The following is a 14,792-nucleotide window of genomic DNA, read 5'->3' as shown; positions in this document are numbered from 1 at the left end:
TGACTGACTGACCGACTGACTGAGACTGAGACTGACTGAGACTGACTGAGACTGACTGAGACTGACTGACTGACCGACTGACTGAGACTGACAGACTGACTGACTGACAGACTGACTGAGACTGACTGTGACTGACTGACTGACTGACCGACTGTGACTGACTGACTGACTGAGACTGACTGTGACTGACTGACCGACTGACTGTGACTGACTGACCGACTGACTGAGACTGAATGACAGACTGACTGAGACTGACTGAGACTGAGACTGACTGAGACTGACTGACTGACTGAGACTGACTGAGACTGAGACTGACTGACTGACTGACTGTGACTGACTGACTGACTGACTGAGACTGACTGACTCTGACTGACTGACTGACTGACTGACCGACTGACTGAGACTGACTGAGACTGAGACTGACTGACTGACTGACCGACTGACTGAGACTGACTGACTGTGACTGACTGACTGACTGAGACTGACTGACTGACTGACCGACTGACTGAGACTGACTGAGACTGAGACTGACTGAGACTGACTGAGACTGACTGTGACTGACTGAGACTGACTGACTGACTGACTGTGACTGTGACTGACTGACTGACCGACTGACTGAGACTGACTGACTGTGACTGACTGACTGACTGAGACTGACTGACTGACTGACCGACTGACTGAGACTGACTGAGACTGAGACTGACTGAGACTGACTGAGACTGACTGTGACTGACTGAGACTGACTGACTGACTGACCGACTGACTGTGACTGACTGACTGACCGACTGACTGAGACTGACCGACTGACTGACTGACTGTGACTGACTGACTGAGACTGACTGAGACTGACTGAGACTGACTGAGACTGACCGACTGAGACTGACTGACTGACCGACTGACTGTGACTGACTGACTGACCGACTGACTGAGACTGACAGACTGACTGAGACTGACTGTGACTGACTGACCGACTGTGACTGACTGACTGAGACTGACCGACACTGACTGAGACTGACTGACCAACCGACTGACAGACTGACTTACTGAGAATGACTGACTGACCGACTGACTGAGACTGCTGAGACTGACCGACCGACTTACTGACCGACTGAGACTGACTGACTGAGACTGACCGACTGACCAAACAATAGACTGACTGACAGGGGAGCCTGAGGGCCCTGCATAGAGGTTTGTTCCATGTTTGTGTCACAAGCCCCTGAACAGGACCCGGATCCTGTTCCTGTAAGGGATGGATCCAGCTGTGGCTGTGCCAGGTTCCCTCAGCCTGTGTGGAATCTTCCCGAGACTTTTCTCTCCCTGAGGGGTGTCCTTCCTGGCAGAGGGTACTGCCCTGCAGGTCTCTCAGCTCTACAGAAATCCCTGGGAACCTTGGCTCGTGAGGATGAGGGTTTTATTCTGCTCCCCGGCTAACTCCTGGAAAATTGGATCACTTAGGTTTTGTTACCTGTATTTTGGTCTTTTCCTACCTAGTAGTGTAGTTACAGCATACTTACGGGTGATACCACGGGCTGGAAGAGTGGTGTTACCTTAATCTTTTCTTCCTGCTCTGCATCTCCCTCTGAAAAAGGCATAGGATCTTTTCCATGAAATTCCTTGGTCTGGGTGAGGATGGTCATAGCATTTACCCAATATTCAGTGTTCAGGAACTGCATTTTTAGGTGGAAGTGACTGTGGTAGAACACAAGTTTTGGTAGAATATTTCTCACAACTCCATGAAATAAAGTCTGTGCTGTATTAGTTGTAGTAGCCTTAGGGGGAAAAGTTGACATTGTAGGCAGATTTTATGCCAAACTTTGATCTCAGTTACTCCCCTAAACCCTCACTGACTTCAGTGGTATTACGTTCAGTGTCAGAGGGTTTCTACCAACATTCTGTTGTTATTTTTTTTCTTTTGACTTGATCCATTTTTCATGCTAGCAGCAGTAAGAAAAAAAGACCTCATTTCACCATCTGTATTTTTTTATCTCCTTATGCTGTGACAATACATCTTGATGTGCAGGAATTAATTATGTCAAAATAAAATGTGTGTTGGATACAATGAAACTTTTATAAAAATCTCTAAAATTCTTTCTTTCCAGATGTAACTGTAGTTGGTTTTACACCGTGTACTATCTCTTACTTTGTTTGAATGATTTCTTTGGGTGCTTAATCCAGAACTTGTTTGAGAACAAGCAGAGATCATCATTTAAAAGCAGGCTCTGAAATCTCAATTACTCCTTTGTACACTTTTATTCTATACATATATTTGCACGGAAGCTGTCATTTTTAGGAATGGTTGCTATATAGTTTTTTTTTTAGGTTCTTAATTTCTAAAAACTAAACATCTTTTTCATACTTGGTTTCTGCTCAGATATAACGGAGTAAAATCTGAGTATTTAATTATACTGAACTGAGAACATAGCAGCTGATTGATTTCAGTGAGACTCCTGCTAATCATGCAAACCTCTTATTTCTTCCAACTTGTGTGCAAAAGCTGAGGATGTAAGAACAGAGCAGACTTGCCAGGTGATTGGACATTCACTTTTTCTTCAGTATGTATTTTAGAAGTGCATCAATAGTAATAGTGTAAATATTGTGTATGGAGGTAGTGAGAAGAAAATGGCAGTTCTGCCTTAATGATAAATGTCCTTACATATCTTTCACATTTTTAGAATGTCCCTGAACATCTACGAGTGTATAGTATTCTGCTTATTGGAAGAATTTACAATGAAAATGCTCTATATAAATTCTGTAGTTTTCTAAACTTTAAATATTTGCTATTATATGTTATCTTAGTATTTTTCAAGGCATTCTGGTGAGAATAATCCTTACGGTGTGTCAGCAGAACATGGAAATTCTCCTTTTAAGAGTTCTTATGCTCATGATTTGGCGAATCTGTCTGCTTATTATTGTAACTACCCATGTGTATGGTGAAGTCAATATGCAGAGGCAGGGTCCTGAGCAAAGCCATGTGAGTGTAAGTATTTAGAACTGAATTGAGCATTGATTTTATTTCCAAGGCCCTCAGGCACTGGAAACTCAGAGGCTTGTAGAAATTGCAGACCTTTAAGAGAGTAGCCACTTCCCTTTTTCTCAAAGCTAAGCCATGGAGGAAAATATTTGTCTGCTGTACAGCCATTTTTTTAATTGTTGGAAGCATGCATGAGTGGTGATCCTGAACCAAGGTTTTTTCAACATATTTGATCATTTCAGAGCATTGCTAACATAACAGACAGGCCTGATCCCGGGGGTGCAGAATTCTTATGAATAAGAAAAGGGGACTAGCTAGTTTTGGTTTAATGAGCTTGCTTTCTTCTCTTGTACTGATAGGACTGCTAGGGAAGTCTTTGAATATGCCTTTGTATTTTGCTGAAGAGTTTCATATAATGTGGTTTCCAGTGATTCATCAAAATTATATTCTTTTTGGAGGAAATAGAACATTCCTTTTGATCTGCCTAAATTATTTAGAAAATATTGATTCACTCAAAGGCTTTAACCATAGTGCTATGATAAAAATTGCTCTTTTGCTTTGAACCAGAACTTTTTCTTTCACAGGAAGAAAGAAACAAAAAGCATTTCAAAGTCTTAATAGTTTGCATTTAATTTGATTTTTTTAAAAACAATTTGTCTTGCTGTCCTGCTAATAAGGTTGAACATGTCATTGTCTTCGATTGATTACTTTGTATGAACACCTACCACGTTATCTGAGGAAAAGTGACAAGTTTGATGATTAACTAAAAAAGGCTTCCAGTAGTTTCAACAATTTGCTCAAATATTTAAGCTTTTAATTTAAATTTTTTACTAGATCAAGGAGCAGAGTTTCCTCCCATGCTTCCAAAGCTGTTCCCAATAAATGGAAGACATTACTGTCCTTCCCAAGAACCCAAATGGCACATGATTTTATTCGTTTAATTAAAAAGTTATAGTTTTCTTAATTACTCTGGGGATGCTATAATGGGTCTTCCTGGCCTATTTCTGTTTTTCTATCTTTTTGAGATGATGAAATAATCTTTGAATGTGGTACAAGGGAGAGGAGGAGATCGTGGTCTACATTAACAGTACTGCTCACATTAGAGATTCCTAGCAGGTTTATGTAAAATGCATCTACACTGGCATTACAATTCTTTAAGCAAAATGAAGCTCACAGATTACCTAATGTCATCTTTGCATCTGTATCGTTTTCAGAAATAACTCTTTATTCTAGGTACTGATTGCAGAAGGATTTTTATCTTTCTCAATGAGCCTTATTCTTTAGTTGGTAAGTTTAGAAAAGATTATTGCTTCAATGCAATATATGCAATATATATGTAAATATCTGTATGAACAGGTTCCTTTTAACATCCACTCTCAGATCTGGAGAGAGAAAAACCACATGTATCACTGAACTAGAGAAATAGACTGAAAAAAAAAAGTTCATTACAATTAGGACCAGCAAGAGGAGTATCTAATGGCCCTTGAAGTCTATAACTGACAGACATTGGTGCTTTTCCTAGATTGAAAGAGTGAATTTTCACGTTTATAATTTTAAAAATTCTAATAAGCTAACATCTCAGATATGCCTGGGTTTTAGGAACATTTTGTTTCAGGCCTAAACAAAGTGCAGGCAAAAGTCTATGAAATCTTGGTGTTATAAATTAAAAATTACACATAATAAAAGACCAAAATGGTGATTTTTAATCCTTCTAGTCATTCCAGTGGTGCAGTAAGACTGCGCAGTGTGTTTTCTCAGACAATGAGGTGGGAAAGCCAAATATATGTTACATATTTTTAATTCTTTTTATGGATTAGACAAGAAAGACTAAATTTTTAAGTTTTTTTTTCCTTGGATCCGGAAGTGGAATGACACAGATCTCTGTATGTTAGGGGAAAAAGAAACAAATAAACTTGAAAGGATACTTTTTTTTTGGTATCTCTCCTGATGTATTTTGTAGACATGTGAAGTCTCAATTTTAGACCATTGCTCCTTATCTGAAGTATATTAACAGTTCACAGTGTGAATTGTCTTAGCTGAAAATATTGTTTATATCCCTGTGTGAAATAGGAATAATTATGAATTAAGTCTTTAAACATTTTTCAGAATATACATTATTGAGGAGTCAAAGGGAAAAAAGGCAGAAGTGAACTTTTTAAATCTACATGTAAGAAAGTTCACAGCATTCAGTCTTAAAAATATGCTTTGAATTGGAAGTTAAATAACTCTGAAACCAAACCAAAGGAAGGAAAAGGTTTGAGATTCAATCATTTGAGAATCAGTTTTTCTAAGATTACATGAATTTAGCTCTATTGGGTAATGGAAATTCCAAAGGCAATGCAAATATGATCATTAGCTTTGTACATCTGGCATATTATGGTTAAATCCTTGGAGCCTAGGGTCTTGACTTAGCAGTGTGCTAGATGGGGGTCTTGGAAAGTTTTGATCCTGGTATTTCTTGGCTGTTGGGTAGATCTAAGGCATGCAGCTTGAACAGGTTCTTTATTTGGAGTGTTAATGTGAGCACTGACAAAACAGAGCCCTGAATTATTAATAATGCACTGAGTTAATATGTTAAAAAACAGTGTATTTTGGGAGAGTTGCAGGTATCTTGCAAATCCAGAGTAGTCCCAGTATTTTGACAGCCTAATGTTGAGATACCTAAAAATCCTGCTTTTGTTTTTTTCAGTAAAAGCTAAGCATTTCCCCTGCAAGTTTTTTTTACCTTCACTATTTCCACAACCCAGAAGATGTTCCTGTTTGCTTCAAGATTGTTTTCCAAATGAAAATCCTTGTACTTTTTACTTTTGCCTAGTTTTTTTTGTTGTTGTTGTTCCATGGTTTTAGGATTTTATTAAATCTCTGCATTAGGTGTAATAAATATTTTATTGTTGTTTTGACAGAAAAAATATTGTTGAAATTTGAAGAAGTTTGTTTCTCTCAGAATCATATATTATAGTGTTTCAGGATTCTTTTTGGTGGTGATTTCTCAGAAAGTTTAAGGCATAAATTAATTTCAAGCATCTGTTATTATCAAACAAGTAAGATACACATTCCCATAGGTACAAAAAAGCAAGTATTTTACTGATTAAGCTCAACAGCATCAGGTAATGGCCCCAGACTTTCATGTAACTTTAAAGAGCAGTAGTTGAACATGTAAAGTACTAATTTATTTAGCAGGTTTATATCATGAAGCTTAAAATAAACCTTTATATCAAGCTGACTTTATCTTACTCTGCTTACATTGTGTAGTGGTGCTAGGATTTATGAAAGGTATGAGTTTGTGATATTTAGATTAAGAACACAAATCAAAAGTGTCTGGATTCTGTTACTTCAGGTGATCACTGTGTTCTTCATTAAGAGGATAAAGAAAATACTAATGTGGCAGGAGACATTATACATACTGGCTTTGATTCAGTACAGTACTTAGATTCCATCTTAATTGTTGGCTGATAGACTTATCATATGCTTCAAATAATGCATCTTCATAAGTGCTATTCTGAATAAAGATCTACTGCAATATAAAAAAATTCTGTTAATACATTTAGTAGAGCAACATCTTGCAGTAAGAGGTGGAACTAATTTAAGAATATTGGTTGCAGTGGTATTCCTTTGTGTTGTCAATGCCTCACATCATACAATAGATAAATACAAGCTTTAATAATGTCATACATCAGTATATTAGAACACAGCTATATCTGAATTTATCCTGATCCTTTTTCCAGATATTTACCTGTTTGAAGTTTAAGAAGAATAAGAGTGCTTTTGTGACAGGATTGCAGATTTGGTGGCAATTTTTCTTCTTGTTCCTAGGGATGCTAAAGACTTTTTTTTTCAGGTAACAATACAATTAATATTTCCAGTGATATTGGTAGATACTGTATTTCAGCTCATAAAAATAACAGAAAATCATATAAACCAATTTACATGAATCCAGATTGGCAGCAGTTAGCTCCAAAAAAAGATCTGGAAGCACATGCATGTAAGCACCAGACAGAGTACAATAAAAAATGGTTATGAAAATCTAGAAATTACTGTGGCCAACCAGAAGTTATCTTTTTTTTTGGTCTTATATAATGTGTGAATAGTAAAATTCTGTGATAATAATAAAATTTATGATTTAAAAAGTTTTTTCCATTAAAATAATTATTAAATATAAGCCAATAATGTTCCATTCTGCACCCTTAATCTTAGCCCTAAGTGACTTGTTAAAAATATATAATTTGTTGAAATTGGTGTTTTTCAATTGAGGCTTAACTGTGATCTATGACTGATACATTGATTAAGCAAATTTTTTACCAGCAAATTCTCCTGTGGTTGACAGAGTTGCTTAATGTTTCAAACAAATACTAAAAGGCTGTACTATTTTTTTAGTAGAATGGCTTGCAATTGCTACAGTTCTCTTAAATATTGTAATATGAAATCTCTTTTTATCCTTTTGAGATACAGAATTATTCTTATGTTGGCAGGTATATTCTTATTGTTTTTCACAAGTCACTTATGTCCCTTTCTATGAAGCATTTTTATTAAATGTTTCAATGATGATGTGAAGGATGGGTGGGTAGACTTGATTATTCTATGAATATCAAGTACTGGTAGGTTTTGTCCTTCTCCCTGAGGCACATTTTGTCCAGACCACCAAGCCTGCATATCAGTGAGACTGTGTTGCTTTCTCCCTTAGTAATTCAGAGTGTACCTGTCCTACAAAGTAGTATTATATTACCATAAAATATCTGCATGTTTTAACAGTAACAGTTTATGAATTTTAGATTGTATGTGTCATTTAATATCCATTCCAAAACATAGATTTAGAGCAGATTTCTATCTCCAGTGCTCACTTATTTATATTTCATGACAATGTGGATTTCATTATCTTGTATGTTGAAGCCAATTGACAAATGCAATAGAAATATGTTTTTGAAGTACGTATAAAATACAGAAATATTTTCTCAAAACCTTTCTCTGTGTCAGTCACTGTTGGGCAGAATTTTCTTTTTAGTTACAGACAGAGAAAATTGTATGTAGAAAAAGATCACCCTGAAAAATTTAATTTAGAAAAGGTTCACATACTTCAAAGTTACATATGCACCAAACTCCAAATGGGCCTTTAACTTGGAAGAGCTGGGTAAACCCACAGCATGCTCTGTAATGTGTAACCACTATAAACAGATAATGGATAGAATTAACTGAAATTTAGTCAGACCAGAAAACAATCCCATGAAACCAGGAGACCACTGCTGTGGCATAGATTCTGTAACTCCATGAACCTTATGGTGTGGGAGTTGTGCAAAATTCTACTGGAATCAATATAGAAAACCACTGACTAAAGTCAGTTATGTATTGCTGCCAGAATAATTCACAACCTCAACAGAACATATGCAAATGTATTGAATTACCAGAACTGGAACAACCACAAAGTAAGGATATTCCCCCATGTGCAACACCAAGCAGGAGAAGGGAGATAGCAAAAAATGTTCTGGTTGACTTTAAGTATATGAATATAATTATTTCAGTTAACAGGTTTGGATCCTGAGGGTAAAGTTGACATGGGCATTAAAAATTCTCACACTGGAAACAGGAAATAAAGCAATATTAATTTAATTTGGTAAATTTATAGGGTGATTCTCAAAATTAGCATGAATAATTTTCTAAATTAAATTTTTTATTTTCAGGTCTAAGACCAAGAAATGTGTATGGAAGAAATGGGATCTCGACAGCTTTAAGGCTGCCATAGTAAATCATACCAGTAAAGATGCTACTGCTAACACACAAGCTCGTGCATCTGCCAGTTCTTCAGCTGCCAGTAAGTCTTGTAAATGTTTCTAAGCACATAATGCACGTTACTTTATGCATTTTGGAATGAAACTTACAGTACATTGCAAAATGTAATTACTAGCATAAATTATTAGTAATATTTTCATTTTGTTTTGCACTAAATCATAATGTTATGTAATTAAAAATAAATTGTGGATATTTTATCCATAATTCATGATATTTCCACTTGATTAAACTGTAAGCAATATTGCAAGGTATTTAAAGAAGCTGCTGTTACTTCACCTAGAAAAATCTGATGGTTTTGATTTGTCATTTCTCTAATACTAGTGACAGCTACTCTTTCTAATTCTCTTCTCTATGGCACCTGGCTTCTATTTTCAATATGTCTTGCATTCTAGCCTCTGTCTTCTACTCCTTTGCCTTCTCTGTCCTGATGGATCAGATCTTGACTTTTTACTCTTCCATACTGGTCTGCTGTTCTTTTTCACTGCTGTTATTTTAATATTCTTTTTCAAACTTTTTGTGCTGTTATTGCTTCTAGCTTGCTCCCTTTCTGAATGCTGTCCAGCATTTTGTTTCTTCAAGTTTCTTTCTCTCTCTTCCTCCTGCCTGAAATGACTGTTTTCCTTATAACAACTACAGCCATCATTTTATGCTGCCAATCTTTTCTTACTCCTTTTTATCTTTCTTCTCCCCCATCCGTAACCAAATAACTACTCCCATCATTGCCTTTTGTTTCCCTCCATCTTTTTTTCCATGGGCTCATACACATTTTCTGGATTTAGATCACTCATCAGTCTCCTAAGGTAGGAAAAACTTATTTTTGTAGAAAAACAACTCAGAGTAATATATTGGGGAGGAAGCTCATACATTTGCATCAGAGGTCTCATTTAAGGGAATGAAGTCTGTGAGTGTTTGGTTTTCCTTTTCCTAGTGTATAATTTACTATATAAAATAGGTTTATTTATTGCTAGTGTTAAAAATAAGCTGGAGAATTATTATTTAAGTTCTTTGTGATGGAATCTGACTGAATTGGAAAAGATATTGCTGTGCATGTTTTCAAAGCTGTTCACCCTGGTCTATTGGTAATAGTCCTCCCACTCCCCAGTCCCTACCATTTTCATTACCACCCTGACATGTTTTCTTTGCAGCTATGTTAAATGCTTAGCAAAAGATACAGGGTTGTCTCTTGGATTGTTAATGTTCAGGTGAGAAGATTTGGAAGGTGCTGTACTCAGGGAATCCTGAATTAGTAAAGTACTGTGGACATGTCAGAGGAAGGAAAGTCTTTTGGCATGTGCCATGAATCCATAAAGCTTTCTCTTGTAATGCAGATTTAAGAGAACTGTGTTTTCCCAATGGAACAGGCTATCCAAGCAAGATGAGAGTTGCTCGTGAGACCCAGCAGAATGGTTTAGTCTCTACAAATGAATGCAACTTTGTAGAGACTTGTATGGGTTGGCCATGCAAATAATAAAGTGATCTCTTACTATCTGTATGTGCTGCCCGTTAGCTTTCCCGAAAAACTGTCCTTTTCTACTTTAGTGTTTCTTTTAAAGTACAATTAAAAAAAATTTAGATGTTTCTTTGAAGGTGAAAGTCATAATTTACTCTCATCAAATTCAAGTCTTGAAAGGAAATTCTTTTTCAAAGAATCCATGTTTGTGTGTGTAATTCAATTTGCAGTACATTTTTTAGAAACAATTGAACTATGTTTTTGAACAGAGGAACACTTAGGTTTACAAAATAATATACTTTCACAGAACTAGCCATGTACCAGGCTCAGTTTTCTTCTTACTTATCAAGTAAGACACTGAAAGTGGTTCTGCTAAAGATTTCTTTAATTTTTTCAGTTTTCAAAGGTCAGTAAATGAACTATGAAAACTCAGTGGGCACTAACTGGTGACTTGATTCTTGTTCATCAAAACTGTTGCTGTCCAAGGCAATACTAAATGTGTTTATGCTTAGCCAACCAGTTGTAAAGGGAGTCAGTCCTGAATTCTGGTTATAATTATACCACATAATATTATTATTATAAAAGCATTTTTAGTGGTCATGAAGAGATTACAATAGTCAGGAGATAAGAGGGGTGATTATTCCCCTCTGCACAGCACTGGTGACACCACAGCTGGGGTATTGTGTTCAGTTCTAGGCTCTTTAATCCAGTGACAGGCCCCAAAGTTTAAGGGACTGATAAATGACTGATACATAGTGAGACAGAGATTCTTTTAAATAAAGATGGGTCAGTGAAACCCCTTCAGTTGAGGTTTTTGCCCTCAGGGAGGATATAGGCTAGAAGTAGTGCCTCTGCTGATTTATAAAACCAGAAATACATAAATGAGACATTGCATAAGGATTTGCATGGGTTGCTCAGGTAACATCACACCTCAGATATGTCAGTCCACTGTTCACACATGGTCAGAAGACAGAGGAGCAAAGCAAGGAAGACTGGTCTGTAGAGTGAGCTCTTTTCAGTGCTGACTTTGCAAAGACAGGAAAGGATTTTTTTGTAGTTTAGTCTTAAAAAATTATGAACATCCAAATGACAGAAATGCTTTATAATTTTACAGACTTGTATCAGCTCCAAACAGAGCTTAGTCTGCAGAGGTCTGAGCCCTTAAAATTGACCAGTCTAACTCATCGAAGATGGGGAAGCTGTTTATATATGTAAGGTGAACTTGTAATGAGTTTCATAAAGCTATCAGCCTGCTAGATAAGGCAGATACCTGCTTTCCTAATGTAGTTGTACAGATATCTGCTTCTTATTTGAATCTGTTGAACTTTGGCAGCCTGCTTAATCTGACACCTCTAAGTTACCTCTAGGTACCAATATCCACATTTCAGGTTCCTGATATCGTTTAAGATCTGTACTGCACTGAGGAATGCTCAGTGTTCAGATCTTTAACCATCTTCTCTGAAACAGTGTTTCAGAAATTACCTTAAAAATAAGGATTCTTTTTCGATATTGGACTTCTGTCTAAAAACACTGTAACCCTTGTATGACAAGTTTATGCCTCTTCATTCAATTTCCTCTACTTTTCTGGTTTTTACTGAAGGAAAACAGTTTATTCTCATGAGGAAGTGATTTCCTCTGAAATGAGTGGGTTTTTTCCCCCTCTATGTTAAGAATCAATCTTTTCAAGTGCCAGATCTCTAAATAAAAGTGTTTTCTTAATGAAACTACCAATCTTGGTAAGGTAGGATCTGCCTTCCAAAGAGAATTGAAGAAAATCTCCCTTTTTAGGTCTGGAATGTAAGTGGTTATAGAATTTTGGTGTCTGGAATGCTTGAGATTTACAAGCTAGCTTTCTTCAGGCAGGTATTGTGAAGTTATTTACAGAGCTCAAGTTTTAACACTTAGTAGTTTAAATACTTTTTTTTTTTTTTTTTTTTTGGCAAATACTTATAATTAAACTCTGCAGTTGTATTTTATGTAAAACTATAAATTTAAATCTATGGCAAAAATTTTGCTGTGTAAAAATCATTAAAGTTAACACAAAAGTAATGTTAAAACATCATTTTCCTGAGTTTCTTCTTTAGAAACAGTCCTAATCTTCAAAGTTGTACTACTGCCCAGAAATTGGCTTTCTTCTGCCAATAAATTCACCCTCTTCCCTGTTTCAACATATGATTAAAATATTACTTTTTAAAACTTATCCAGTGATGTAAACAGCTCTTTTATTTTATTTTTTAAAATGTTACTAAGCAGTAGTGTAAAAAAAAAAAAGCATTTTATTAGCTCTAAGTATGGATCTCAGGTCTTGATTATGACTATTTCCCTACTTTGGGCAAAAGCTGTCACTTCAATATCTGCATATGTTAAATGCTACAGAATTTTTATGTATTTAAAAAAGGTAGCATTGAGGCTTATCAAGTATTTAGACTACTCAGATACTGGTTGTTGAGTGCAGTGAAATACTGCTGCTTTTTTATTACTTTATTGATTTAAAATTAACTTACATTTTGCTTCAGGTCATTCAAAAAGAATATACATCTTTTCTTCAAAAGGTGTTTTAAAACAGACAAGTGTATTTTAGTAGTAACTCAACTGATCAATCATTTAGTAATCAGATTATTACAGATGCTGTGCACAGTGATGTTTTAAAGTACGGGTAACAGAACTGATAGTGAGACCATATTGTACCATATAATGTCTTTTAAAGGTCATGGAGATTGTCCAATTGTCATCTTTTATTGTGTTATGGAATGTATTTACACCATTTTGCATACCTTTAATGACATACAAGTTAGTACAGATAAACTATGAGGCAAATGTGTAATTATCCCCACATGGAAAATGTGTTTTGTGTAGTTCAAAGAGATTGAAGTGCACCCTAAATGGCTCTTGTAAGAAAACCAAATGTTTTATGGAATCATAGACTCTTTGGTTTGGAAGGGTGTCACAGGTCTCTTGTCCCAGGTCCCACTCAAAGTAGAGCGCACACTGGTTTTAGACTCACTTGCTTAGGGCTTTGTCTAGTCAGGTCTTCAAAACCTCTGAGAACGGAGATTCTGCAATCTTCTATGATAAAATCAGCTCATTTATGTGTCACAGAGTATTTACCAGCATTAATACAAATATAAGGAAGTAGAATTATTAATTAAACTTAAAGTGTCTGCATAATGGAGAAATTTCTGGGAAATGCAAGTGGTTATTGAATGTGGCTAAATAAAATGGCTATTTAAACCACAGGGGCTTATATTTCAGTTTTAAACCATAGTCTATTTACACTTTTTAGTATCTGTAGTAAATGAAGAAAAAAGCTAGATGAAAACCAGTGGATCCGAAGGAAAATTAAGATATCATAATTGAGAGTGGCTTTTATAGCCCATTTTGTTTGGGTTGTTTTGTACCTCTATTACTGTAAAGGTTAGTAATAAGCCATATCCAGACAGGTGTAGCTGTTTCTTTTTGTACGAATCTGTTTTTCCTCCCACATGGTTTACTGAATGATTGATGCTAAGATTGGATTACAGTGTAGCTGATAAAAAAGGCTTTTGTGAAGATTTCTGATATCTACTTGAATACCTGTTAAAATCTAATAGATTATCATTTTTTATCCTTATCTTTTAATAGCTTGCTATTGCAGATCACTGCTGTATATTCTATGATTATTATTCTCTGTTGTTAGCATTAAACTGATGTTTTTGGAGACAGCTGGAAAGAAATGTTTTCTTTCAGAATAGATTTTCTATGTTAAAATACATTGAAAATTGCTTAGCTGGGCTGATCTGCTCCTACTTTTCTGTTCACCTTTTCCATTATGTACTGGAATAGAACAACCCAGGATCTGTTCTAAGCTTTAAGTCTATTTGGCTGCTTAAATGCCACAAGAAATGAAAGAGAAAACATAAAACAAAGTCAAACTACTGATTTTTCTCAAATACAGCCCCTCTTCTGCTAAGTCAACATAAGGAAAGTGTTGCACTGTATAAGATCTGAAGGATCTGTATGCTACTGGAGGATTGTATCATTTGCACTCATGTGTCTTTTTGTGAACAACTCACTCATAGGATGCACTTCAGATATGACAGATGTAAAACTTAAAGCACCCTTGCCTGATAGTGGTGTTAATATAGTGATCTCTAAGATAAGGCATATAGCACTAAGGGCTAATTGCCATTGGGGTTGAGGAATTGTTTGACTTCATTCATATATTATTGAGTTGCTTAATCAAAGGATCTTTAGAAGAGCTTGTCCATATCTGGATCTATTTTTAAGGTTATTTGGCATAGATATTAAGATATTAATGTATATATTTGTATTTTTTTATTAATTTTTCTTTCAAAGTGTCAACTAACCTATTTTGTATCTAGAACCCTTTGCTAGGATGTTAATGTTGGTCTTGAGTGTGAACTTTGTTTCAGTGCTTGTGTATGCACAGAAAGTAGTGTAGGCAGTTATAAGCAGACAATGTCTTTGGTAGTACAGTCTATTGTGTTCAGTGAACAAGTGATAGATAAATAGCAAATGCACGATGAAGCTTTACTCATATAGCTGTATTGAAAAAATCCGCATAGATTGATTTATATTCACACTAATGTT

This window comes from Calypte anna, chromosome 10 (assembly GCF_003957555.1).
Source record: "Calypte anna isolate BGI_N300 chromosome 10, bCalAnn1_v1.p, whole genome shotgun sequence".
Taxonomy (NCBI): domain Eukaryota; kingdom Metazoa; phylum Chordata; class Aves; order Apodiformes; family Trochilidae; genus Calypte; species Calypte anna.
This window is presented reverse-complemented; position numbering follows the sequence as displayed.